The sequence below is a fragment of the Stegostoma tigrinum genome, chromosome 22 (assembly GCF_030684315.1).
Source record: "Stegostoma tigrinum isolate sSteTig4 chromosome 22, sSteTig4.hap1, whole genome shotgun sequence".
NCBI classification, from domain to species: domain Eukaryota; kingdom Metazoa; phylum Chordata; class Chondrichthyes; order Orectolobiformes; family Stegostomatidae; genus Stegostoma; species Stegostoma tigrinum.
In genome coordinates, this window is record NC_081375.1 from 29,669,297 (window position 1) to 29,695,272 (window position 25,976).

The 25,976-nt window shown below is 39.6% G+C and overlaps 1 long non-coding RNA gene across 1 annotated transcript in view; it reads right to left on the minus strand.

The window, feature by feature from the left end:
• Positions 1–763: 763 nt before the first annotated feature.
• The window catches only part of LOC125463629 (uncharacterized), an 857,594-nt gene continuing 832,381 nt past the window's right edge, over positions 764–25,976 (minus strand). The window contains exon 4 of the long non-coding RNA XR_007249877.2: positions 764–3,358. This is a non-coding gene — a long non-coding RNA (uncharacterized LOC125463629). The remainder of the gene's footprint in view (positions 3,359–25,976) is intronic.

Here is a 25,976-nt window from a genome sequence, read left to right on the forward strand (position 1 = left end):
CCAAGTATTTGGTAATCAGCTGTACTGTTGTGCTACAGAGCCTTTATAGAATGGTCACTCTTGTTGACATTTTGCAGAAAAGCTGCTCCCTTAAAACAGCTAGGAATATCTGATTACTAATAATTATTGTTTAGCAGATTTTTTAAGAACAATATCTCTTAAAATATCATTAAGAAACGTTCAGTCACATATGGTTGCATGACTGAAATTACCACATTACACTAACTATTCTAATACATGAATATTGTAGTGACCAGTGAATTTAAGCTGATGGCTTGTAGAAGTTTTCAATTAATTTTATTAGGTTGGACATTATGACACTAATGTTAATATTGATGAAGTGTTGCAATCATCATTATATTGCTCAGCACAATAATGCTGTATTGACTTTGATTTCTATGTATTGGACTGGGCCCCGCTGCTGCTCTAAACCAAAAATAGTTAATGTTTTTATTCCTAAATTATTCAATTCATGTTTGGAAGACCAACTAAATCATGTTGGTTGATGTAGGCAAAAAAAAAACCTCAGAGTAGCAATGCTGCAAATAGAAATAAAAATGTTACAGATTTCAGAACAAATGAGCTTTTGAATGCCTTTAAAGTTGCTGTTTTGTCATTAAAGAATAAATCCCAAAGGGCACAATTTTCAGAATCCATAGATACACAGAAGTACAAATGCAAGATCACAGCCAAATTTCCACAATTGTGAAAAAAAGGCTAGTTTTATTGTGAAATACCGAAGAGTAGAATTGAAATACGCTAAGTTTTTTCAAATAAGTGCACACACTTCACAGCCTATTTGACACTTTCGAGTAATGAGTAGATTTCCCGCATTTTTCTTTTTCAAATGAAAATGAGTGAGATTTATTTTTTGTTCTCATTATGTTGCCTCCTTTGCAACTTAATCTCCACTTTCACTTTGTAAGATTGTGTTTTTAAATGGATTATAATGAGGGGAATTGAGGCACAGCAAGAAACACAGAGTCTGACTGGTAACAAAAGGGATAAACAATATATGGATAAAGTACCAACATCTCCATTTCTATCTGTGCAATAACTGCAGGCACTGCATTCACTATGCACCTATACATACAGGAAAAGAGAACAGTGCGGTATTCCTACAAGTAAATTTGCAAGTTATGGCTGTGAAGGGAGCAAAAAGAATTTTTACACACACAAACACACACAGTGATCAAATATAATTACTGTGATGGAAAGAAATAATCAAAGTATTTTCAGATACACTGTGGGACAGACACATCACTGCTATCAACCTTATATTTCCATACAACCACTCATTGCAAGCTAGATTCTCTAGAAGGCAAACAAAAACTTACGACATTTGAACTGATGCTTTTATCATACATTGCATAATTTTTTTTAAAAAAGTTCACTATTCAGACTAACCTTAAAACTTGTTGAAGTATTAACAATGAAGTGAAATGCTTCAAGAGAGGTAAGTCCTGACATGACAGTGCTAGTCTGAGCTGATGTATGCACTGTCATGTCAGGACTACAGCATAGATTGATTTTAAGATCATTGTTGACTTTATTGAGGCACTAAGTCCCATACTAGTTTCCAGTTTTGAAGTATTTTCACAGAGCTGTATGTTGACTGCACATATACTGATAACACAAAGTTTTTAGAAACACATACACTGTGACCACCATAGATCAAATTCAGGTATAACTTAGAAGTATGTCATTAAAAATAGCAGTTTTGAAACGACAATCTAATTATGTCCTAAACACATTTTTTCTGAGTCATTAACAGCAACATCATAAATTCTTAAAACTTTCTTTTTCACATTAAAATTTCCTTACAGTTTATTACTTCACTGAGTGAATTATTGATATCACATGAAAAACATGTTTTACTCATATGGATAATCACAGGGAGTTCTTACAAACTTGTGCACAAAAATATACAAGACATGATCACAAAACAGCTATAATGAATTTTAGAAAGCATTTTCAGAAGGTTAAATTCATTCCTGTTAAGAATATGATTAAAACAGCGCAGCATGGGGTCAAAGGTCTACTAGAATACCACTTTTACCAACACCAGTCATTTCAATTTCTACCGTATCTGTTTTACAAAAGCTTTTCATGCTGCTAGTTGGAAAGCACTGAATGAAAGATACAGGAAAAAAAAAGATGAGTACATTTTGCGACAGATTTAACCTTGGAAGGAAATGGAAAAAGGGGGCCGAATTAACACATTTCAGTGGGCCTCACTTGCCCTCCTACCCTTTAATAACACAAGAAATGGTGTCAGTGATCAGATAAGCCACTATCTCCATGAATCTCTGCTTAAATGTCTTCAGAAAGTAAAAAACAGCTAAATCATTTGATTACACTCACAGACCAGCCAACTACATTACACTAACAGCCTACAGACAGCTACATAACACTTTGACTGAGTCCAAAATTGTAGAACAAATTCATGTTTCTATGGAAGGCCCCGTGCATTGATTTCTGTGCCTCGGGAAATTTTTTTTTCAGATTTCAACAATCAAAAAATGGAACTTTTTCTTTTAAAGCCGCTCCCATTCAACATTGTTTCTTTTCCAAAGCCAAAGATCACTGATCAATCGCATTCAGATGAATCGTCAAAATCCAAGCATGCAGTAGCTCTCTGGCAACTTCCACCTGCACTGGAATTTTGCTGCATCGCGCACTCTTGCACACTCACAAAGTTTTCCTCAGCACACACAATATAACGGTAAAAAGCATAGATCAAATTGTGACATCTAGTAGGTTTAGTTTTCAAACCTAGGTATCTATTGTAATGCAAATGTATGGGTTGAAAGGAGGCAACTATTACCATTAACCCTTTTTTCTCCTGCAAACTAACGGACTGTCATTCAGCATTTGCTAGAGCTAAGCAGTGTCTTTTGAACAAAGCTGAGAGCTGCTTAATGTGGAAAACAAAAACAGTTCCAAGGTGTACCTACCCAGAAATACATCATCATTTCGAAACCCGGGATAGTCAAACTGTCTTCTACAGGAGGGAATGCAGTGATACTGCAGCGAACACCAGAATCTCTTTCACTGGTTCGTGTGTTCCCTGCCTCTGAAGGTAGGGTGTTTCTCTTCTTTTTTTTCTTCTTGTCTCACTCCCTCTCTTTGTTTCTCTTCTCTCAGCAGTATTAGACTAGCTGTGATCTGCAGCAACCGTTTCCTTTTTTTTCTCTCTCTCACAGCTGAGCTTGTGTGGTCACAGTCGATCGTATGGCTCTCGTTTTGTTTTTGCTGTCCCTTATTGGTAGAACTAAATCATTCAGTTGAAACTGAAATCATATGACAGTTTACAGCAGTTTAAGCCATTCCGGATTTGTGTAGCTGTGTTTCCAAACTATCAAGAAGAGCATAAAAAAAGTGAGAGAGAGAAAAGAATTGGAAGGGTGGGGGATTGAGGGATTGGGGGGGTGGGTGGATGGGTTGATTCGGGGAGGAGGGGGTAGGATATCGGATGCAGTAAAATAAAATGCAGATAAATGGAACAGATTAAAATAATAAATAATATTAAAAGCACTGGTTAAATTGATTACTGTAGTCTCGCTCCCCACCCCACCCCCGGCAGTGTTTTTCAAATGATGGGGCTGCGAGTCTCGGTCTTTCCAAGCGGCCCAATCAGAGTGCAGACACTATACTGGAGGCTTTAAAACGAAAGGCTGTACACATGGTCAGCTGGAGTGGAGACAGCGTTTGGCCAGCTGGATCGCTTGCTCCCAGGACCACTTAACCTGTGTCAGCACTTTGCATGTCATTTTCAGCATTGGAACGGGCCGACCTCAGAATTACCCACATGCATGTACTTAGAAACATTTGCTTTCCCTTTCATCACAGAAATGCATCGTGTTTTCGAGCATGAAGGAAACAACACTTTTAAATAATTGAGTACTTAAAGCAGGAGAGATTGCTTCCCGCTCAAAGGGGGATTAGGGCAGACAGTACAATTCTATACACAGCTGCCGTAGCGAGATATTTAACTTTCAGCTTACTCAGTGACCGGGGGTGGGATTGAAAACAAAAGTGGAAATTTCAATTTTTAAGAAAAGGAATGCGTTAAGTCATATTGTTTCTTCTTAAGAATTATTGAAAATGCTGATGTGAGTGTATCGACGAACGGAACACAATGGCTTAGTGTGTAGTAACGATTCAGAAGGTTGTCGGCAACCATTGAACACAGAACAAATCATGCAGTTCACCAAGTTTGCCTTGTGGTCTGCTCCAGAGATTGCTGCCACTGGCAATGTGAATACAACATGCAGCTGAGATGCCATGCAAATGAACAAAAGGAAACTATTCACATTCCACTTTCGGTCACTGACGGGTAGCATTTCATTTATTGCCTTGTCTCCAGTTTCCCAGAAAATACGAAAATAAACACACGCATAACTCTTTCACAGGTGGTTGTGTGTGTGTGTGTGTGTGTGTGTGCGGGGGAGTAGGGGTTCAGGATGGAGGGCAGGTCAGTCAGGCAAAGGCGGAGGGGACGGTGCAGTTATTGCTGTTTCTTTCCTTCTGGGAATGAGCAATAATTTCACTACCCAGGAGAGTGATAATTCACACAAGGGAAAAATAAAAACAATAATTACACGTGTGAATTAGCTCTTGACAGTTGACAGCTGCACATGACTCGAGAATAAATTGAAAATCTGCACCAAAAAGATTGCAAAGATCATTTCCTCTAACAGAGTAACTGCTTCATTGGAGTCGGTGTGTGTGCTTGGCACTTAACGTCAATCGTGCAAAAAAAAATTCAGCATTTTTGGTACATGTAAAAGAACTCTTTCAATACGTGCCTGATCTTTCAATACAGTAGTAAAAGCATCTACGGCTAATCGCATAAAGGTGTTTGGTACTATGCTAGAGGAAGTAAAACTGGTGCAATTTCTTTGGACTGGTTTCAAAGTTTGGATTTCGAAGCAAGTACAGATTTCTCTCTCCCAGGAAACTAACTTCACTTCAATTTCTGTGATTAACCAGGTGGTTTTAGTCCTTTGAGTAGATTTTATGTTTACGTGGTTACTCTGAACAAGAGGTTGATTATTTTATATTTCGCCAATAGTGCTGGCAGTCGGGGATATCATTCCCAATCTCTTCAGGATTTTTAATTCTTCGATTTCCGCCCATCTTTTCCCATTGAATTAAGGTTTGTTAAATTCCAGTGATCCTCTCACCCAAATGCCCATTCTTCAGCTGTAAAACTAATAATTGTGTGGCAGCAGCCTGTTAAAGTGGAGGGCATCACTTTTGAACCTAGTCTGTCTTGCTACACCAACAGGCAATTTTAACTTAACCTGTCGGTTGGGAAACTGACAGGATTGAAGATGGGAATGTGAGTTGGGTGTCAGTATTGTGTTTTAACATATTACCCTGTTGAAGACAGAGTCACTATGGATAAGCAGTCAAAATGACATTCCACCCATTCCTGCCAGTTTTCCCATCATAAAATGAACAACCATTATGTTCACTTATGCATAATCTATAATTCAGTGTTCAATCAGGTATCCCAGCTATTTTACCACTGCTCCTGAACCCAGGGTGTTGTAGTCAGTTGTAACACCTGGAATGCTGCCTTGCTGAACCAATTAACAGTAACACAGAATTGAAATTAGAATATGATGTTTAGAATGAGTGGTGTTTTCCAGATGTCACAAAGTCCCCAGTGTAATGCAATAATGAATAAAGAGGGGTGTTCACTGTCATACAAGATGGAATCATTTCAGAATGACATGTAAAAAAGTTTCTTTACTCAAACAATTGAGGATTCTTGGGGTTCTTCGTCCCAGAGAATGGTGAATGCTCTCTTCATGATAGAGACCTGATCGATTTTGTTATGGATTTGAAGGGAATATAAAGCATATGTGGCTGGTGCAGAAAAATTGAATTGCTCAGTCAGTCCAAAAGGCACCAGTATGGTGTTTCTTATATTCATTTTAAAGGGTTAATTTGACCAGACATGAACTACATTGAATAATGTGTGACATAAGTTGATCATACATCTGATTTTTTGGATTAAATACAAGTCATTAATTACAAATTAATATATGGGAAACATATATTTATCTTTCCCCCATTTTAAATGAAGTGTTAATTTGAAAAACTTGCATGTGCGCTTCTTTTCATTCAAATAGAGTTGTAATGCATTCTGAATTCATTGAATATAAAATGTCCTTTGCAGCTTTCCAAATACACACACTATTGAAAATGTTATATGATATTATGAATATCATAAAAGCAGAATTAGAGAAGCCTAAGAATAATTAATCCTAGTTTAAATGAGAACATTGTTGTCGTAATTTAAAAATGATGTGATCAGCTCTTGTAATTCCAATGGTGAAAATGCAGTAATTGAAAGATAGTCCTACATAACTCAGACGAAAAAGCACATCTCTGATAATTTCAGTCTTTACGACATAAATCTTCTATTTTGAAGAATCGCTGGTTTGGACAATGGAATTCCTTTCCGTTTTTGATGATCAATGTTTGCAATTGAGAGTTCTGCTATTCTTATCTGTTGTAGCTTATTGTACTGGATTTTGTTTTCCAGCTTCCATATCAGCCACTCCCAAAGTAACTCTGATGGCCCAAATGCATTTTATACAGGGCCTTTTATAGGCTGCAGTGAGGAACACTTTCATTGCATCAGTCTTGTTTGAATTCTGAACCCCATAGCTGAAATAGCAATATGCCAATGCACTACATCACTCTGCCTGCATTCTCCAGTGCTGCTAATCCTCCTTACCCTAAGGCACTGAGGCCAACTGCAATGTTTTCACTCCCATTCTGTATGAAATTTTATAACAGTGTAGAATTAGGAGTGGAACCAGATCACTGCTCAGCACATAAACTGACAGGGCATTGGGGGAGCTCATGGACAAATATTTGAAGATTTTATTTTGACATGAGACAGGGAGTTCAAAACTTGGAAAGAGCTTACCATTTTCTAAATGATGGCTGGTATGATATAGATATACATTCTTGGGCCACTTTGTCTCATTTAAATATTAATGTGCCGGCCACTTGGACCGATTTTCAAAAACACTTCACAGAAATCAAAGGAGCAGCAGCAAGAAATTGGGATCATAAGAGTTCCTGTAATCCAAAAGTTGATTTGATTTACGAAGTAAGTTTCACAATTTTGAATTGTACTTCAGTTTTGTGAAATAAAATTTTGGATTTCACTTTTGACCATGTAATTTCTTCCCTTTCACTCTTCAGAAATAGCACTGCATGCATTTTGCCATCTGTCAAAAGGTTTTCTGATGTGGGTTCAGACCACTAATAAACACAAAGCTTTCCTTTCATTTTCTCATGTATACAACATAATTTCCACAGCAGGAGTTGGGTGAGAGAGCTTACAGAATAATGCCATAAGTGCATCACAACATTAAGCCTCAGTAACAGCATATCAGCTAAGATTAATCAATAGTAAAATATCAAAGCCATTGCTGCTTCTGTTTCTCATTGTTCATAAGAAAATGCAAATAAAATAATTTTGAATTGTTCTGTGAAAACAGCTTTTCAAGAATATTGCAGAGAAGCTGAAGTAATTAAGTCTATGCAGCAGTGGACCTGTGGAAACTGATTTATGCTGTTTAATAATGCACACAAAGGCATTCCCTGGCTAATACATGCGCAGTTTACAAGCAGCCTCATAAACCATTAACTCGCTGACCAGCCAAGCACACTTCATCATCTCCCTACTGCCTGGCATCCTCTCTATGAGGCAGTCACTCACTAGCCATGTTCATTTCCCTCTTTCCTTCTTGTAGTAAGCCACTTAGAGAGCAGTAGTTTATTGTCCTCTCATTGATTATTTTTGCTTCCCTCTCCACTAAATTTAGTCAGTATTAGCTCTTGGCATAGCACAGAAGGGTCACCTCAATTTAAAGTCATGTTCTACCCTCTCAATCTCTCGTTTTCAGTCTCTTTCTTTCTGCTCTATCTCCACTGTTCTATCACACATTTGTATAACTTGTCAACTCTTTTACACTGAACTCCACTTTTATCATAACAATAACGTTGCAACTATATAAGACATTCTCTTACACTTAATGTGATGATAACAGTAACTCTGCTGAAACTGTATACTTCAACAATACATTACAAATCAAGGCCAAAAATGTTCATAGATATTCAATCCATTCAAAGCCCTACTGCTAGCCTGTCCTAATTATTGCAAAACCATCTACTGGGAACTTAAGTCCTCATGGACATACTTGCCATAATTCACCTTCAATTCTCTCAACTGATTAGATTAGATGCAACTCACAGTTTGTGCAGACTTGGGAAGTGACTGAACAGTAACTCAGTTCATGCAGTCTTTTCATTCCCTTCATCCTTTCTTGCAAAACCTACGCGCACAGACTTAAATTTTCTTCAAACCCAATGTGGTGCAGACGTGACTGAACAATCAGAAAAGGAAAACTCACAATTTTGAGAACTATCTGAAATCAACCATATTGTTGGTGTTTGTAAATGATTTGAGAAGAAGCAAATCACTGGCCTGCCTGCCTTATGACATTATAGTAAATGATAGCAAAATTAATGTGATCACACAAAGTATACAGGGAATTATATGCTTTCACATACTAAAGTATATGCAGTATGAGAAAACTGCACACTTTATATAATGGATTTAGTCATCTTCATATCACAATTCTGAGAGCAAGAAAGTTAGAATATTAATGCATTTTTTTCATACATGAATATCCCAGTTTAGCACAGGGTCAAGGGTTCAAATCTTGTTCGAAATGTTCTTTTTTTTTGACAGCCACTACAAACACGAGATAGGTGTGATGGTTTCTAACAAGAGGAACTACTCTCCCTTGTTGCTAAAATATGTACTGGATGAATAATAAGCATCTGCCTTCATTTTTGCTCTAACAGTCCCCAAAGATTGACTGTTAAAGCCAATAATTAAGCACTGTTGCGATGTTTTCTTATTCTTTTGGTGTCAACCAGTCGATATACCCATATTAGGCAAATTTTCAAAAAATCTGACACAGAATGGGCAATAATATTCAAAATTAATCATGTTGTAAAATTCTCCTGTACTGGTCGTATGCACTTGGTTTTTTTTAATTCCCGCACAAATCTCATTAGATAAAGTGATCCTTTATGAAAAGTGGTTAAGCTGTATTTAAGAACACGTGTAATCAAAAATATAGAAAAGTGAGCATAGACATCAGGTATTGCAAAGTAGTTCTCTTAACTGTAAGGGCAATTGTGACTAGATAACAAAATGTGAGGCTGGATGAACACAGCAGGCCAAGCAGCATCTCAGGAGCACAAAAGCTGATGTTTCGGGCCTAGACCCTTCATCAGAGAGGGGGATGGGGAGAGGGAACTGGAATAAATAGCGAGAGACGGGGAGGCAGACCGAAGATGGAGAGTAAAGAAGATAGGTGGAGAGAGTTTAGGTGGGGAGGTAGGGAGGGGATAGGTCAGTCCAGGGAAGATGGACAGGTCAAGGAGGTGGGATGAGGTTAGTAGGTAGATGGGGGTGCGGCTTGGGGTGGGAGGAAGGGATGGGTGAGAGGAAGAACAGGTTAGGGAGGCAGAGACAGGTTGGACTGGTTTTGGGATGCAGTGGGTGGGGGGGGGAGAAGAGCTGGGCTGGTGTGTGATGCAGTGGGGGGAGGGGACGAACTGGGCTGGTTTAGGGATGCAGTTGGGGAAGGGGAGATTTTGAAACTGGTGAAGTCCACATTGATACCATTAGGCTGCAGGGTTCCCAGGCGGAATATGAGTTGCTGTTCCTGCAACCTTCGGGTGGCATCATTGTGGCACTGCAGGAGGCCCATGATGGACATGTCATCTAAAGAATGGGAGGGGGAGTGGAAATGGTTTGCGACTGGGAGGTGCAGTCGTTTGTTGCGAACCGAGCGGAGGTGTTCTGCAAAGCGGTCTCCAAGCCTCCGCTTGGTTTCCCCAATGCAGAGGAAGCCACACCGGCTACAATGGATGCAGTATACCACATTGGCAGATGTGCAGGTGAACCTCTGCTTAATATGGAAAGTCATCTTGGGGCCTGAGATAGGGGTGAGGGAGGAGGTGTGGGGGCAAGTGTAGCATTTCCTGCAGTTGCAGGGGAAGGTGCCGGGTGTGGTGGGGTTGGAGGGCAGTGTGGAGCGAACAAGGGAGTCACGGAGAGAGTGGTCTCTCCGGAAAGCAGACAGGGGTGGGGATGGAAAAATGTCTTGGGTGGTGGGGTCGGATTGTAAATGGCAGAAGTGTCAGAGGATGATGCGTTGTATCCGGAGGTTGGTAGGGTGGTGTTCATCCAGCCTCACATTTTATTATCTTGGAATTCTCCAGCATCTGCAGTTCCATTATCTCTGGGCAATTGTGACTACCAATTTGACATGGATTTTTCACCTACGAAATCAAGGCATCAGAAACTTGTCATGTGAAATTTGTTAATGTCTTATTAGACAGGGATATTCCTCTCTGAAAACTCTACCTTAAGTCTAATTTCACAAACTGTAATATGATTAACCTATTATAAACTGCTAAAACAGTGTCAGTCTATGGTGTATGCACATTTCTAATATAGATATATTGCAATGATGTTTCTCCAGAGTACTAGCCAGAATGCTTTGGCTGACTGCCCAGTACACCTGCCAAGAGGAGAGATCATATTGACATTTGTACCTGGCCAATGGGTTTCAGCCTGTAACTACGTACCTCAGGGCTGCTTACCTCCAGTTTGGAAGATGGTGTGCTTTTGGAAACCTGCCAATCTGCAGGGCTGAAAAGAGCTGGAGTGGCACAGGCTGTGTTATCTTTGCTGTTGCTTTTTGCCTAACCACTATATACTTATCAGAACATGCAAAATGCTGGACAGTTCAGTTCAAAACAGCAGGCAAGCTCCTACTCATGTTCTAAGACCTTAATTCCCTTTTTAAGTGAGTTTACCACTTGACTTCAGGGGCTACTTGATTTTAGAGCACTGCGGTATGCCCCAAGTAACATTACTATCACACCTGCAGCAACAACAGAGCAATAGGTAACTGCCTGCACCTTTCGGTGCAGTTCCAGGCTTAAATGTTTTTTTCTGTAAAGGTGTGTTTTCTTTCATATTGGAATATTGAAGCGATTGATCAAAGAGAAATATTTCTGTTTAAAGATACTTCTTTGAAACATACATTAATAGTGTCCGATATAATTCCATAAAAAGTGATGTATGTGACTGCCACTTGTATATGTCTTTGTACCTTACTGAACCTCTTGAGTCTTCTTGATTACTGGTCATATGCTACTTTTAGGAAGCAAAAGTTTCTTACTGCAGAAGAAACTTGCAAGCTCGAGAGGCAATTGAAAGTGGTTCAAAAAAATTCCATCACAATGCAACTAAAATACGTGCTATTACTGATATCACTTGAGCATTTCCCTGTCTAAAGTGAAACTGTGAAGCAGTAGTAACCAGATAAAAGATATGAACCAGGAAAACTATGCAAAGGTTCCTAAGCAGCAATCCTAGATACCACCACTTTCTTTCGACATTATTTCATTACGTAGCATATTCACGCAGTTTCAAAATCTGTCGTGTTGTCATTATATTAAGAAGCAGGAGCCTAATCCCCATCTACAGTTCTCAAACCCGGCTAAATGACCCACAGCTCCACAAATAGAATAATTGGGATTTCCTAGACTAAATGTGAAGATCTGTGGAACAGTAACTGAGTTATTCCAAGGTAACAAAGTGTGGAGCTGGATGAACACAGCAGCCAAGCAGCATCTCAGGAGCACAAAAGCTGACGTTTCGGGCCTAGACCCTTCATCAGAGAGGGGGATGGGGAGAGGGTTCTGGAATAAATAGGGAGCGAGGGGGAGGGGACCGAAGGTGGAGAGAAAAGAAGATAGGTAGAGAGGAGAGTATAGGTGAGGAGGTAGGGAGGGGATAGGTCAGTCCAGGGTTATTCCATTTTGTTTGTACAATGCCAACAGAAGACAAAGTCACAGGATTTGCCCAACTTTTAAATGATATAGTGTTTAGATTTGTACCTACTAAACGTGGAGTAAGAATTTTTACAAGTTCACGAGGTAGATTTGTACAATGTGAAATGATGGATTTTCCTGAACTGATTCTATCCTTGTGGACTGATTCATAAAACTTTGCAGTTGTTTTTACAGATCTACTGAACATGGAGTGATTTCATTCTCTAAATTGGTTAGTTTGATAAGGAGAAAATTTGGACATGGCTTGTTTTCAGAAATTGAGATGGTTTTGGTGATTAGCCCACTTCTCACCTCATTGGGACAGACAACACACAAACTTCATGTTCTCTGCTCATTAACTGCAGTCCGCAAAGCCTTGGATGGAAGGTATAGGACAGAAAATGGAGCAATTAGCCATATAGAAGATTCTCAAATTCCTGGGCTGGTGTTGGACATGTTAGTCAATGGAAAAGGTGAGCATTGTTGTGTTTCGCTGGGGGCACTGGACCTCTCAATTTCACTAAGAAAAAAGTGGGAGCAGGTGGTCCTGGGCTCTGGCCCTGAGGACCTGGCTTCAGTTCCAAAATGTTCAACAACCTAATATGAGTGGTCATGATCAGTGAATACAGTTTTAAATCATATCTCTTACCCACAGTACTGGGAACTACCCACAGCTCATCTATCAGCAATCAGGCTTCAAGTTTAATATTCAGATACACTCTCATGCATCGACCAATGCTATTAATGACATTCCTCGTCCTACAGTTTACACAAATCTAGCTATTCAGCTATTGCACTGTCACGTCTTATGGGTCAGAACCCCAAAGTACTGTGGATATTTTTAGTGCTTAACTCCAAAATATGCTTTTTAAAGGTGGGCTGCTACTGACATAAAATAACAACAGAGTTAAATTCTGATGTTAGCTGACAATAATTCTGTATAGGATCATGACTTGATCATAATTTGCTCAACTGCAAGCCATCCCTGTAAATTATATGCAAACCATGGACACTCTTCCCTTTGAAAAATACACAAGGATAGCCAGTTTCAACTCTGCTGCAATAAATTAGAAGTACTGAATGCTCTTGTGTTGGAGCATTTTACAGAGCTCACGGTCAAAGAACTAGCACTAAGATACCCCTGTCCTACAGGTAAGACAGAGTCTCTCACTGGCAGTGCTGCAAACCAGATTTTAAAAAGGAATTGGGACAAAGTATTTTCGATCAGCCTACAAAATCAAGAATCTCAAAAAATGACTGTTTAATTATCAGTTTCAGGACTACCAGTAACGTCCATGGAAATGTCCACAACATTCAATTAACCACTCTTTGCAAACAGTTCTGAGACCAATCTGTACATTTTTTCAAATGTTACCTTTTTGGTCTTGTCTCTTATTTCTCATCTATTTGTATATGTATTGAATTGCTAATTCTTCTCATGTTTACTAAGTAATAAACTCACACTTTTAGTTTGCTCAAAATAGCTAGACGAGGTTTGCTCCTTACGGACTTCAGTAAGGCGTTTGATAAGGTTCTCCATGGCAGGCTGATGGAGAAAGTGAAGTCGCATGGCGTCCAGGGTGTGCTAGCTAGATGGATAAAAAAAACTGGCTAGGAAACAGGAGACAGAGAGTAGTGGCAGAAGGGGCTTTCTCAAATTGGAGAGCTGTGACCGGTGGTGTTCCACAGGGATCTGTGCTGAGACTACTGTTGTGTGTAATATACGTAAATGATTTGGAGGAAGGTGTAGGTGGTTTGATCAGCAAGTTTGCAGATGACACGAAGATTGGTGGAGTAGCAGATAGTGAAGTGGACCATCAGAGATTACAGCAGAATACAGATAGATTGGAAAGTTCGGCAGAAAAATGACATTGAATAAAAATGACGGGCTTACACTGCATGAGGTTTGTCATGAAGCATCCTTGTCGGTCACAAGGAGCATTAGGAAATCCAGCTCTGACTGAGCAGAATGGTTTACGTTGACAATGCAGAGCTTGCAGCCCAACTATTTGGATGTTGAGATGAAAGCACTTATCAACCCATTCATGATGTACGTTTGCTGGCTGCTTTGTCAGCTTCTACTGCAGCATAAGCAGGAACCAGCCAATGTCCCAGACTGAAATCGTGTGATCCAAGCATGATGCTAGACAAGCCATGTGTGTGTGGCCATGCCGTCTCAAACTACTGCTGAGGAACTGTCCCACTGCCAGTGTCTCCATGATTCAAAAGCTGAAGTCATTTCTGCTCCCAGCCCTGCCATTGACACCAAAGGTCTTTCAGCTGGCTAGGCCAAATAGTTGCTGTGCCAGTCCAAAGGTGGTGGTGTCCAAAGCTGAGTTTTCATGGACAGAGCTACTTAATGCAATGTCATTCTTTAGGCCATCTGCAGTTTCCCCCATTGAAAATCAACAGCTTTCCATCAATCAGCTCTCCTGTTACTGAGGTAGCGCTGTACAGGGGCACTAGCATTAGTGCATACAAGTTAGGCACAAAAGGAATTACCACAAAGAGTCCAATTTCCAATGTGCTTTGGAAGTGGTTTTGGAGAAAGTTATCATGAAACAATTCTATTGGTTCTGGGCTGAGGTCACTATGACGTGATAGCTGGGGAATTATGGAGCAATGTTGATGTGGTGATGGCACCTCAGAGGAACTAAAGTCTGACTATCGGCTCATATTCAGCCTTTCTGGACAAAACGGATCTTGGGATCTTACTCCCTTACTCCTCCTTTTCCTCCACCTGAGATAACCTTGAAATTCCTGGTGATAAGCTGCAGCCTCTCAATAGTGCTCAAGCTTGGGCAGCACCAAGTAAACCAAATTACCAACGAGTTGTATTCAAGTGAGTGCTATCTACATAACCCCAAATGGTCCAGACAATACAACTGTTATTGCAGGAACATTACTCGTGAGTAGCCTTTGCAATCCAACAGCCAGCTTCTTGTCCTTTGCAATGGCTCAATGCTGGTGGGAATGGCTGCTACTTGGATACAGAGGTCATTGATTGAGGGGTATCTCCTGGTCATGGCCACCTACTAATTGGATGATAAAGGAGTTGTGGGCTTCACAGATATGGAACATCTCCTTCTTTACATATTGGTCCTATAGAACTGTGAGTACAGGTGGTTACACATTTTACTCTGGGGAAATCCTGCCAGCCTGACAAACCCACATGCTCACTTCTCCCACACATTCCTGATCGGTGAAAAGGCCAAAAAAAAAACCCTGTCCCTCTATGGAGCGCCTGGAGTATAAAATAACATTTGCATGAGAGAGAGTTATAACCACCCTTTCAATTTTCTACCTTTATTCCTAAAAGATCTGACTCTAAGTTTTGTGTTATGTCTCAAACATCTTAACCAACGGAAATATAGTTTCTGTCTATCAGTTCACCATAATGTTTTCAAAACATCAGTCCAGGGTCACTTGACCCATAAGACCCCAGATTCTACTTTAAAGGAACCTGTTGTCTGAATTGACAAAGTACTTCAAACAACAATATAACAGGCTCCTTTCCACATTTGAGTCAGCACCATCGCTGGTGTGAAGAGAATGGTGAACCTACTGCCTTAATTTTGAGGTATTATTGCCATTATTAAAAGGTGGATAATGCCAAGCAAGGAGTGAAAATTGATCCCGCTGAAACTGTTACTACAGACTACCTCCTGTTTTATTATCTTATCTGGATGTCAGATCAAGGCAAGCACATGATTGTATTTTGTATCAGCAACTGATATTAGGATTGCAACTCATTTCAAAGTCAATCATCAATATGGATTAGTTGGATCAAACAGTCTGAAGATTGATAATATCTTCTGCAACAATTAAACAAATTTATTTAACATGGAACAACCAGTTTTCCAGTTTAGGTTCATAGACCTATAATTGCAGAATTGTAAAGCTTTTCATATTGATTTTGGAAACCTGTTGAGTGAAATGATTGAATTTTCTAGACAACATGCCTGAAACTGCAGATTAGTGGAACATTTCGTATTATGAGCTTCAATAATATCAATATGTAGAAACATTTCAAGATAATTGGCTTTCCTGCCAATATTATTTTTCCTGCAGAAAACTAGTAAGCAAGGATGGAAACGGAACATCACTCCAATGATTTTGTTCAGTGTTCCAGTGAGCACACAAAGCATACAGTCTAGAAAATTACAGGTATGGATCTAATCAGGGCAGAGCTAGCTGATCTCAATCCAATAATCATCGAGGAGTAGCAAAAGATGAGAATGTGCAATGATTCTAGAGGTTTGAATAAATTATAAGAAAAGTTCGCTCTCTGATATCTCCCAATGAGAAATTGGTTTTAAATTTAAGCTGTGCAAAAGTATTTGTATCAAAGAAATTAAACTTTGAGCTGTAATCTTTCCTGATTAAGTCTGTTATCAAGTCCGATGTTCTGCTTGGCAGTTAATGTTAGATGGTACAATCTTTGTCATGTGCAGATGCTCCAGCTGCTTTGGAAATTTCCACACAGGATGGAATTTAGTGTAGTCAGGAGTTCTCCCTGCTGGAGAACCAGCAGAAGCCATGCATCACTTCTTTTTGGGATGGTCCATCACATTAAATGCCAATCAGATAGCAGTGGGGTTTCCAAGGGATCGTGGTCAATGAAAGCTCACGGCAAATCACAAGATGATATTTGTTCATTTCTTGGCAGTGTCCTTCTGGAGGCAGTAGTGCAACCGACTGTAGCCCAGGGACTCAGGCACAGGCCAGCGATTGGAGGAAGGAATTAGAAGAAGTGTAGGTTTTGACAAAGGTAAGGGGTGCCTCTCAGTAGATCCCACCCTTCCCAATTCTGACCAGGCATTGTGCCTCCAAAGAGAGGACAAGCAACCCAGGCTAGATTTCCTTTACAGGATTCCTGTACTTTTATTTAAAGAGGGAAGGAGACAAAATAAAAGGTAACTACAGGCTAATTAACCTAATGTTTGTTATTGGGAAAATCTTACTGTCTATTGTAAGGGATAGCAGCGCATTCAGAAATACATAATATGATTACGCTGAGTCAGCATGGCTACATAGCGGGGAAATCATCCCTGACAAATATGCTAGAATTCTTGGGGGAGGTAACAAGCCAGATAGATAAAGTTGAAGCAGTGGGTATAATATGTTTGGATTTTCAGAAGATGTTTGATAACCTACCATACATTACACTACTTTATAAGATAAGAACCCATAGATTTGGAGGTAGTACATGAGAATAAATTGAGGATTGGCTAACTAATGGAAGACAGAGAGTTTTGATAAAGAGACATTTTTAGGCTGGCAACCTGCAGCTAGTGGGGGACCACAAGGAATCAGAGCAGGGCCACATTTATTTACAGTATATATTAATGACATGGATGAGAAATAACCAAGTTTGTAGATAACAGAGAAACAGGTGCAAAGGCAAGTAGTGAGGATGGCATAAAAAGTCTGCAAGGATAATGTACGTAGGTTAGGTGAGTAGGCAAAAACGTGGCAGATGGAATATAATGTGGGACAATGGAAAGTTATGCACTTTGATAGGAGGAATAGGGGAACTGAATATTATTTAATGGAGAATGCTTTGGAGCACAAGGATTTGGGGATCCTTATCCATGTATCGTGAAAAGCTAGTGTTCAAGTTCAACAGGCAATAAAGAAGGAAAATGGAATGTTATTTTGAAGTGAATGGTATAGAAAAGAAAAGGAACTTTTACCAAAAACAGTATAAGGCACTAGTCAGACCACAGCTGGAATACAGTGAACAGTTTTGGCCCCCTTATCTAAGGAAAGATATAAAGGCATTGGAGGCAGTTTAGAGAGAGTTAACTCGGTTGATCTCAGGTATGGACAGTTCAGAAGAATGGCTCTGAAGAAGGGTCACTGGACCTAAAATGTTAATTTTACTTTCTCTCCACAGATCTCAGATCTGCTGAGATTTTCCAGCAATTTTAGATTTTGTTTCTGATTTCCAGCATTCGCAGTCCTTTGGTTATTTATTTTGTGCAATCTCAGATGAGGGATCAGATATTTAAGTGCAGATGAGGAGAATTTTCTTCTCAAAGAGGGTAGTGAATCTGTGAAGTTCTTTATTTGAGAGGACTGCTGAGGTTGGGTCACTAAGATACTAAGATTGAGACAGACAAAATTTTAATCACTAAGGGAATCAAGGGTGATAGGGAAAGGTATCAAATCAGCAATCAACTCATTGAATAGTGGAGATATTCAATGGGCTGAATAGCCTACTTCTACTTCAACATCACATGGTCTTCTGGTTTTTTGGCAAGACCTCCAACTACAGAGAGATCAGGCCCAAATGCGACCATTAGCTGTCCACTTCAGGGCCTCAACTGGCATTGTCAGGAAAGGCAGTCCAAGAGTGTTCCCACTTCAGATTCTGACTGGACAGGGGTAGGAAGGCAGTGGAGTTCCTATTATCACCCTTCTCCCTGATCAAACACCCACCAATTCCAATCTTGCCACAACACAACACAATAAATTTCACCCTAAGATACTTAGTAATTACCTAAGGTTGATAGATTTCCTTGGTAATTAAGATTACATTATGATACAGGAAGCTAGGATTCAGGTCGGTTCTATTTAAGTAGCAGAAACAGCCTAAAGGTTTGAAAAGCCTGTATTTCTGACTTAGAACTTTTTTTAACTTAAGTTAAAACTTTAACTTTTTTTTAATGTGTGTGTGTCATTAAGGAGACTGACATTTAAGGTTACAGAACAAAGTTAGTTATATTTCAGTGAATGAGTCAAATGTCTTGTAACTGATGTATTGCAATCTACAAAGTGATTAAAGGCTGATTTCATTGCGGTGTTCAGCATCTGCAAATGAATTGATAGGGTAGACAGTAGCACAGTTTAAGTCTAAGGGACATAACCTTAGAAATTAAAGCAGGTCCATTCAGGAATGATGTTGGTAAAAGTGTAGAAACACTTTCCAAAAAAAACCCTGCCTGGATTAATAATTTTAAATCTATCTTTCTGTTAACCAAGAGTATAAAATGATATTATGGGGAGGCAGACTTTAGAGACAAGGTACAGGTCAGCCATAATCTTCTTTTACGGCAAATTGACTCAGAAGGGTCAGTGGCTATTCCTGTTCCATGGATACCTGGGAAACAGTGGGATAGAAATCACACAAGCTGTACAGCAAATCACAAATTGATTAGTACCTTTATATTTTTTCGCTAGGGATAGAATGAACAGTATTTGACGTCAAGATTGCATCAACGGGACACAAGTGACTGTGCAGAGTCGGTATTGGATGATATAGAGGCCAGTTCATAACACTCAAGAATGGTGACACAAGAAATACGTGAGACAAAAGCATATTACGTAATTTTGTCTCTTTGCCAAGATTGCTATTCCCTCAAACTTTTTATTATTCCATCTTTACCCCATAGCTCCAAAGATCTGTTATTGAAAGGTATAATTGGATTGTAAGAAGTGCAGCTGGAAGATATTGAGTTTAAGTTCGTAAGAAGAAACTGAAGCCTTCGATTTTAATTTTTGGGAGAATAATCAGCCATTCAGAAGGCGTTGAGAATGAATGAGAGGCGGTATTTCTATTCATGCTACACCCCCATAGAAGGCTCTGTTGCTATTCTAACTTGCTCTAACTCGCCGTCCACCTTCAACAGGCAGATCCGCAGCTCCATGAATTGAAGTTTTGATGTACAGTAAATGGCGTAGAATGTGGAATTAACAATGAACTTTCTATAGAGGCGCTTTGACCTAGAATCCCACTCCCCGTTTCACAGCTGTGTAGGGCAGATGATGCAGTTTCGGCTAAAGTTGTAGTCAGATATGTTACAGTAAGGAAGCTCAGTCAGAAGTAAAATGAATAGTGTGGAACAATTATTTCTCAGTTTGGAAGCAAGGAATATGACCTTCCGGGACAAGAGACGGCAGATTCTTGGGACTTGGTAACTGCTGCTATACAAGTCCGAACGTGCGCCTTCTTTCCCGGGAACTTCATAATTGCGCAGGGAGACCCGCTCAGATGGATATCTCCGACGCCTGCATTATCATTGTACACTTCGGCTCCGTCCCCTGAAGTGGCCCGGAAATTTACATAGTTGTGCCTGGGACTTTTAAAATCAGGAGTCGAGTCACTACAGAAAGTGATTTACAACGGAAACCGTATCGCGAAGATATTAGTTACACATTGTTTTTGTTTTGAAAGGGAACGTGCTGGAATATCAGATTCCCTGAGGATCTTTAAACCACAGGGGGAAAAAGCCTGCATGCTTGGGGAGATTAGTTTCCCAACTATGACTGGAAATTCAGTTGATCCAAATGAACTGAAGATCTGAATGTTGCTACGCAGCTAAACTCTCACTTGTAAATTAGGAGACAGCTTCCTTGAGGAACAGATCCCTTAATTAAGATATTAATGTCTTTCTAACATCGGAGTTTCGATGTGAATAGCGGCTCCATCGCAAACGACATTTGCTCGGTCAGGTCTAAAACATAGACTTTTCTACTTTCTGTTGCCAAACTGTCCCTTATGGTTTCGGCTACCACAGGCAAGAAACTCAATTTCTTTTCACATGAGCAGTCCCAGAAACAAACTAGCTAGGGGTACGAGCGAGACAAGCTTTCATCTAATTAGGTTTGGTTTTCAGCAATAACATCAACAGAGATGAATCACCTCTCGTGGACTAGTTATTACTCTCTAGACATTATTGCTTAAACTTCAGCCCTGAGGAAAATGCAGAGCATTTCCTTCGCAAACGATTGCGGGGGTCTCCATTTCAGTCAAGCGGCACACATTGGCTTAACTGCAATTGTGCATGAAGAAAGTACCAAAGACACATAGCAGATATTGCTTGAGAAGAGTGACGATAATATGCATTGTCTGAGGATGAATGTGGAACTGAAATTTTGCGTGGAGAATTGCAACGGCTTACTAATTATTAAAAACCGGAGAATTGATATATAAGCTGATAACTCATGAAATAAATAGTTGCCTGAAGTAAAACGCGAATGACTATCTTATCATCAGTATTACTCAAATTCATGGGAAATTGATTCCATGTATTTCAATAACAAACTCACAAAAACTAATAAATATATCTCAAAAGTTCATTTGCAAGGTAAAAAACAATACTGAGTTAAAGTGCTGAGTATACTCAGCAGGTTTGGCAGCATAAGTGGACAAATAAACAAAGTTAGCATTTCCAGTTGAGTATGATAATTCAGCAAATTCTGTTTTATTTCAGACCTCTAACATCTGCAGTATTTTTTATATAAGTGTAGTGCTAGATATCGGTTTCTCAGATTTTCATTCACAAGTTAACTCAGAAGAATTCAAAAAGTTGTAGCACAAAGTGAAATTGCGAATATGTCACTTATCACCAGAAACCAATAAAGAGAGAAGTCCAAGCAGTCAAATTTGCCTAGGAGAAAGCTGAAAATTCCAAAAAGCTGAAGGAATAGATCGCCAATTAGCAAGGAACTGCATCCTTTCAAGTGCAAAGTAGTCTAGGGAGAGGTGAATGAATAAAACAGCCTTATTACCTGCTAAAGGAAATTCTAGTACAATTTTTGAAATCTTCCTAACTCAACTCAATTAGCAAAAAGAGCTTTGGAATAAAATGATCATAAATATTTTCAGATATGCTGGTTCAGATTCCTACAACTCCATGACTTTGACTCAGGGTTATATTCTTTTTGCCGTCATCCCCTCTCTTGAGATGTCAGGTATCTGAGTTAAAGTTCTCATGTATATAAGAACAAAATCTTTGAGTGCTGTCATGTCTTATTCTGATGTGGTTGTATTCTCATGAATCTCAGTCCACTATTGTTTCTGTGAGTATTTCCATCTGCCTTCATACTTCTGCTTTCTTTAGCTCGTTCTCACAGTAATGCATTCATTTTATCTCCTTCCATCAAAGGCACAACTGTTTGCAGATTATAATGCCTGTCCTAAGTCTTTTATTGCCCATTTTCAGTCATATTCACTATTTACAGTTCATAATGGGTAAAGGCACACAAATGTGTAACAGTGAATATTTGAGGAGAATGTGCATTACTGATTTTCTAAAAAAAAGGCTGATAAAAGAGAAATGTTAAGTGTTTCATCTGAAGTAGTTATCAGTAATATTAATTATGAATCCTAGAACAATACCATCTGGTGAACATGCTGAGTAATTATCCCTACCTTAATGATCCAACAGTCCTAATATATGCATTGAATTTACTTCACCATCTTGTAAGATTCCCGCTGGGACACAACCTTAAAACTGGGGTTTGGTTTTGGAAAGGCAGTGATTTGGAGGGGAAGAGCCATTGGCATGGATTCTCTGCTCTGGAAATGGCTGCTACCCTGATGTATTTGAAACACTAACTGAGAAGCACTAGCTTCCAGAAGGTCAGTTCCGCTGAGGGAATTATTTGGTTGTGGTCAAATCACGGAACCCAAATAAGTGAAGTCGAGTTTTAAAATGAAAAATGCATCAACAACGGCTTGCTAATTAAGTCTCCTCTGCTGACACTGCATCATTCAGCAGATTTAACATCAGAGGTCTTGTGGCAAGAGTAATCAATTTACAACTACTGAATGCATCAGTGAAAATATTCAGGGTCATAATCTGTGCCAATTTTATCAATATGGAAAACCAGAGCTATGGGTCTGGAATTCTGTGCCTGAGACAGCCAGCTCGACTCAGAAAATTTCCCAACTCAATGCTCCAGCCTTGGGGGAGGGGTGCTAGATGGAGTCAGGCTTGCCAAACACTCATGATATTAGAAGTGCCAACAGAGGTCACTGAGTACCAAAACAGGCTGCTCACAAAACTCTCATCTTGATTCTCTGGCACTTCTTCTCATTTGTTTTGGTAAATATTAAGTTCTGTGGACCTCACTCATTATACATTCTCCCTCCTCCAACCGACTCTGCCAACTCATGCCATCCCTGGCTTTTTATAGGCACTAGCCAATTTAATAGCAACTCATGTTCCCACCCACCCTTTGCCTTTAAAGGCCTTCATTTTAACTCCCCGAATATCCTTCAAGAGCAGACCTCAGGAGTCATGTAATATTGTGAACAATAGATGTCACATTTTAGTTACAGCTTTAACTGCATTCAAAAAACCTTTGAATTATAAAATCTAATTTAAGACATTTAAATTCCTCAACCAGTTACTCCCTTTTAAAAATTTATATCAAAGGCAGCTAATTCTTTAATGACCTCTTTGTGCTATCAATCAAACTGTCAATTCATGATGCCCGATTGAGATAATACTAGGCTGTGGAAAAGAGGCAACTTGAATAACGGCATAGCGATAGCCACTAGGTTTATGTCAATACACAACTTTTAAAACTGCTGATATGCAATTTGTATCAATTCTCATAGACATAGCTTCCATTAGTTTTTAAAGGGCTGGAAATTTAGCCTGACAATAACAGTCCTACAAACCTTATTTACTCTTCAAGAGCATTTAACATCTCTCAGAAGATTTGCGACTCATACACTGAAGGTTGAAGTCCTTTTATTAGTGAAAATGGAGGCAGTTTGAACTCTGTACCACTAGCACATAAGCATGAGCTTTTGTACCATCTGAAAGAGTAGATGGTTATCGTCCGAAACACAAGGTCTTTCCAAAAATGCAACACTTCCTCAGCAGTGCACTGATGTGTCAAAATAGATTCTCAAGAATGTTGTTTTAATTCTCAATTTTTTAAACTCAGAGGCGAGATCAAGGACAAGTTCTATAAAAGGTGAAATGATGGAGACAGGCAAACAGCCAAACATTCTCGTTTGAAAACAGTTTATGAAAACAAATATTCCCTACCCTTCAGATGTTTGCAGTTTCAAATTTGTTTTATTAATCACACAAATGTAGCTTCCTTCACCTTGGAAGGAGGGCAAGTGAGGTGTGGTCATTAATCAACTTACTTTAGTATGGCTTGCATTCTGGTAAGCTGTGGATGGTCCTCTGACTCCTGTGGTGTATTTTGCTTTGTATACTGAAATATCAATGAAATCTTTTATTTCTACTGGAAGATTCAACATCTGTTCAGACAGGTGCATCGCAGATAATTTAAGAAGAATTTGATTTTAATGACACTCCTTCTATCTCTTGTTGCACAGAGAATCTACCATGAGGACAGTTTCGCAGTCAGGCACAGCTTGGAGCAATGATAACAACAGCTGCAATTTCACTTTCTATTTGGCAATATTGTCACCCATTTTCTTCTCTTCTTGCCTCAATGTCGAAGCTTGGCAGTAACTGTGAAGTTACCACTAATTCATGACACAATTTCTCACTCTCTCTGGCAGTATTTGCTAATGATTCAAAAACAGAAAGTGCTGGAGAAACCCTACAGGTCTAGCAGCTTCCGTGGAGAGAGAAGTAGACCTAATGTTTCAAGTCCAATATGACTGCTCTTTGAAGTTTTTCAAAGTAAAATTGGATAAATACTTTGTACAGGAAAAGAAAAACTGAGTTATGGGGAAGACACAGAGCAGTTGGTTTAATTGGATGAAACTTAGGACAAACTGGCTGAAGCATGAACAGCCAAGAAAGTGTTTTTTTTCCTGAGTTGTATAGTTCTATGATTTAATATATTTCTGAACCAAATTTATCTGAAGTGAATAACGTTAATTTGTTGACATGTTCCTTATAATAAAGCAATGTACAAGTTAAGGAACATCCCTGCTGCCCTCTGTTGCAAATTTGTCATATTCTAATTGTTCTTTACCAAATCTGTTAAGACTGGATACCACAGGATTATTTTTGGGCTTACAGCTCCCGAAGAAAGGATTGGAGGTGGAGGGAGGGAGACACAGAAGTATCAGTGCCAATGCCAATATCAGGGCAATAATGAGCAGGACAGGAAAGGAAACTATTTTCTCTCCAATTCAGATAATTCAGACTGGTAGAAAACTGGCTTTGGCTCAAAAGGAAGGCTTCAGCAGGCAATAATGGCACAGTGGCCAATATTGAGGCCTTCTGGCGCTGAGGGCTACATCATTCACAGGAAGGACAGAATACCAGGAATCAGGAAGGCAGGAAAGAAGGAGGGACTGCGGAGGGCAATGGAGGCTAAACCATCAACAGAGATTGTGCACTAAAGATTGAGAAGCCTGGAGATGACAGAGACCAAATGCTGCAGGAAATGGTGACTCTCCAGGCAGATGGTCAACCACGTGTCCCAGTTTCCTCAAAGCACTGTTCATTGTGCTCCGCCAACAGTTGTCAAAGTCACTGTGGCACTGAATGTCTTCCTTCGAGATCCATTCAAGGATCAGCTGCAGATCTTACAAGCATCCGAAACATGGTTGCATACCACTGCATCCAGTAAGATGTTGATGCCTTTTCTACCACAGCTGTATTGCGTTTTCTTTTAAAACAGACCCAGCCTCACAGGGACAGAGCGTATTGAATTTGGTCTTCATTGCTGGATTCCTGCAGGTGAAAGCTATCACCGATTAAACACACATGTAGTTACCAGATCACCCAGTAACTGGCCAATGGTGTCCATCATCTCGAAGAGCTTCCAGTTCTACAATGACCAACTGATCTGCAGAACAAAACAAGAGCTGTGCTGCACCAGATTGCTTCAAAACTTGGTGCAACCTGCAAAGTGCATGGATGGATTTGAAAAGAAAAGGGACAGTCCCTCAAAAGATGGCTCCTGTCCCCTCTTGAGAGGCCCACACAGATGCATGTGGGCTAAAGGGATGTTCACCAGAACAACCATTAAACTGGCCATAGGATTTTTGAAAATGACAGAGAGTGCATTTGAAGGCAAATTGGGCTATGCAGAACCTTCTTCAACAATCCCAAAGCTTTATTTAACATGAATTTGTGGATAGGCTTGCTTGCATTTGACTTATGATTTTACTATAACGTTTCCTCTTTAAGTCATCAGGTCCAAATACCCATACAGGGTAGGAAAAGGTCACAAGAAGTATGATGCATTCTTTTCCAAACACACAAGGATGAAAAGAAATCGTTGCATTCAGGGCACCAGAAGCCATGTTCAACATGAAATGTTAGGAGATAATGGGTGGA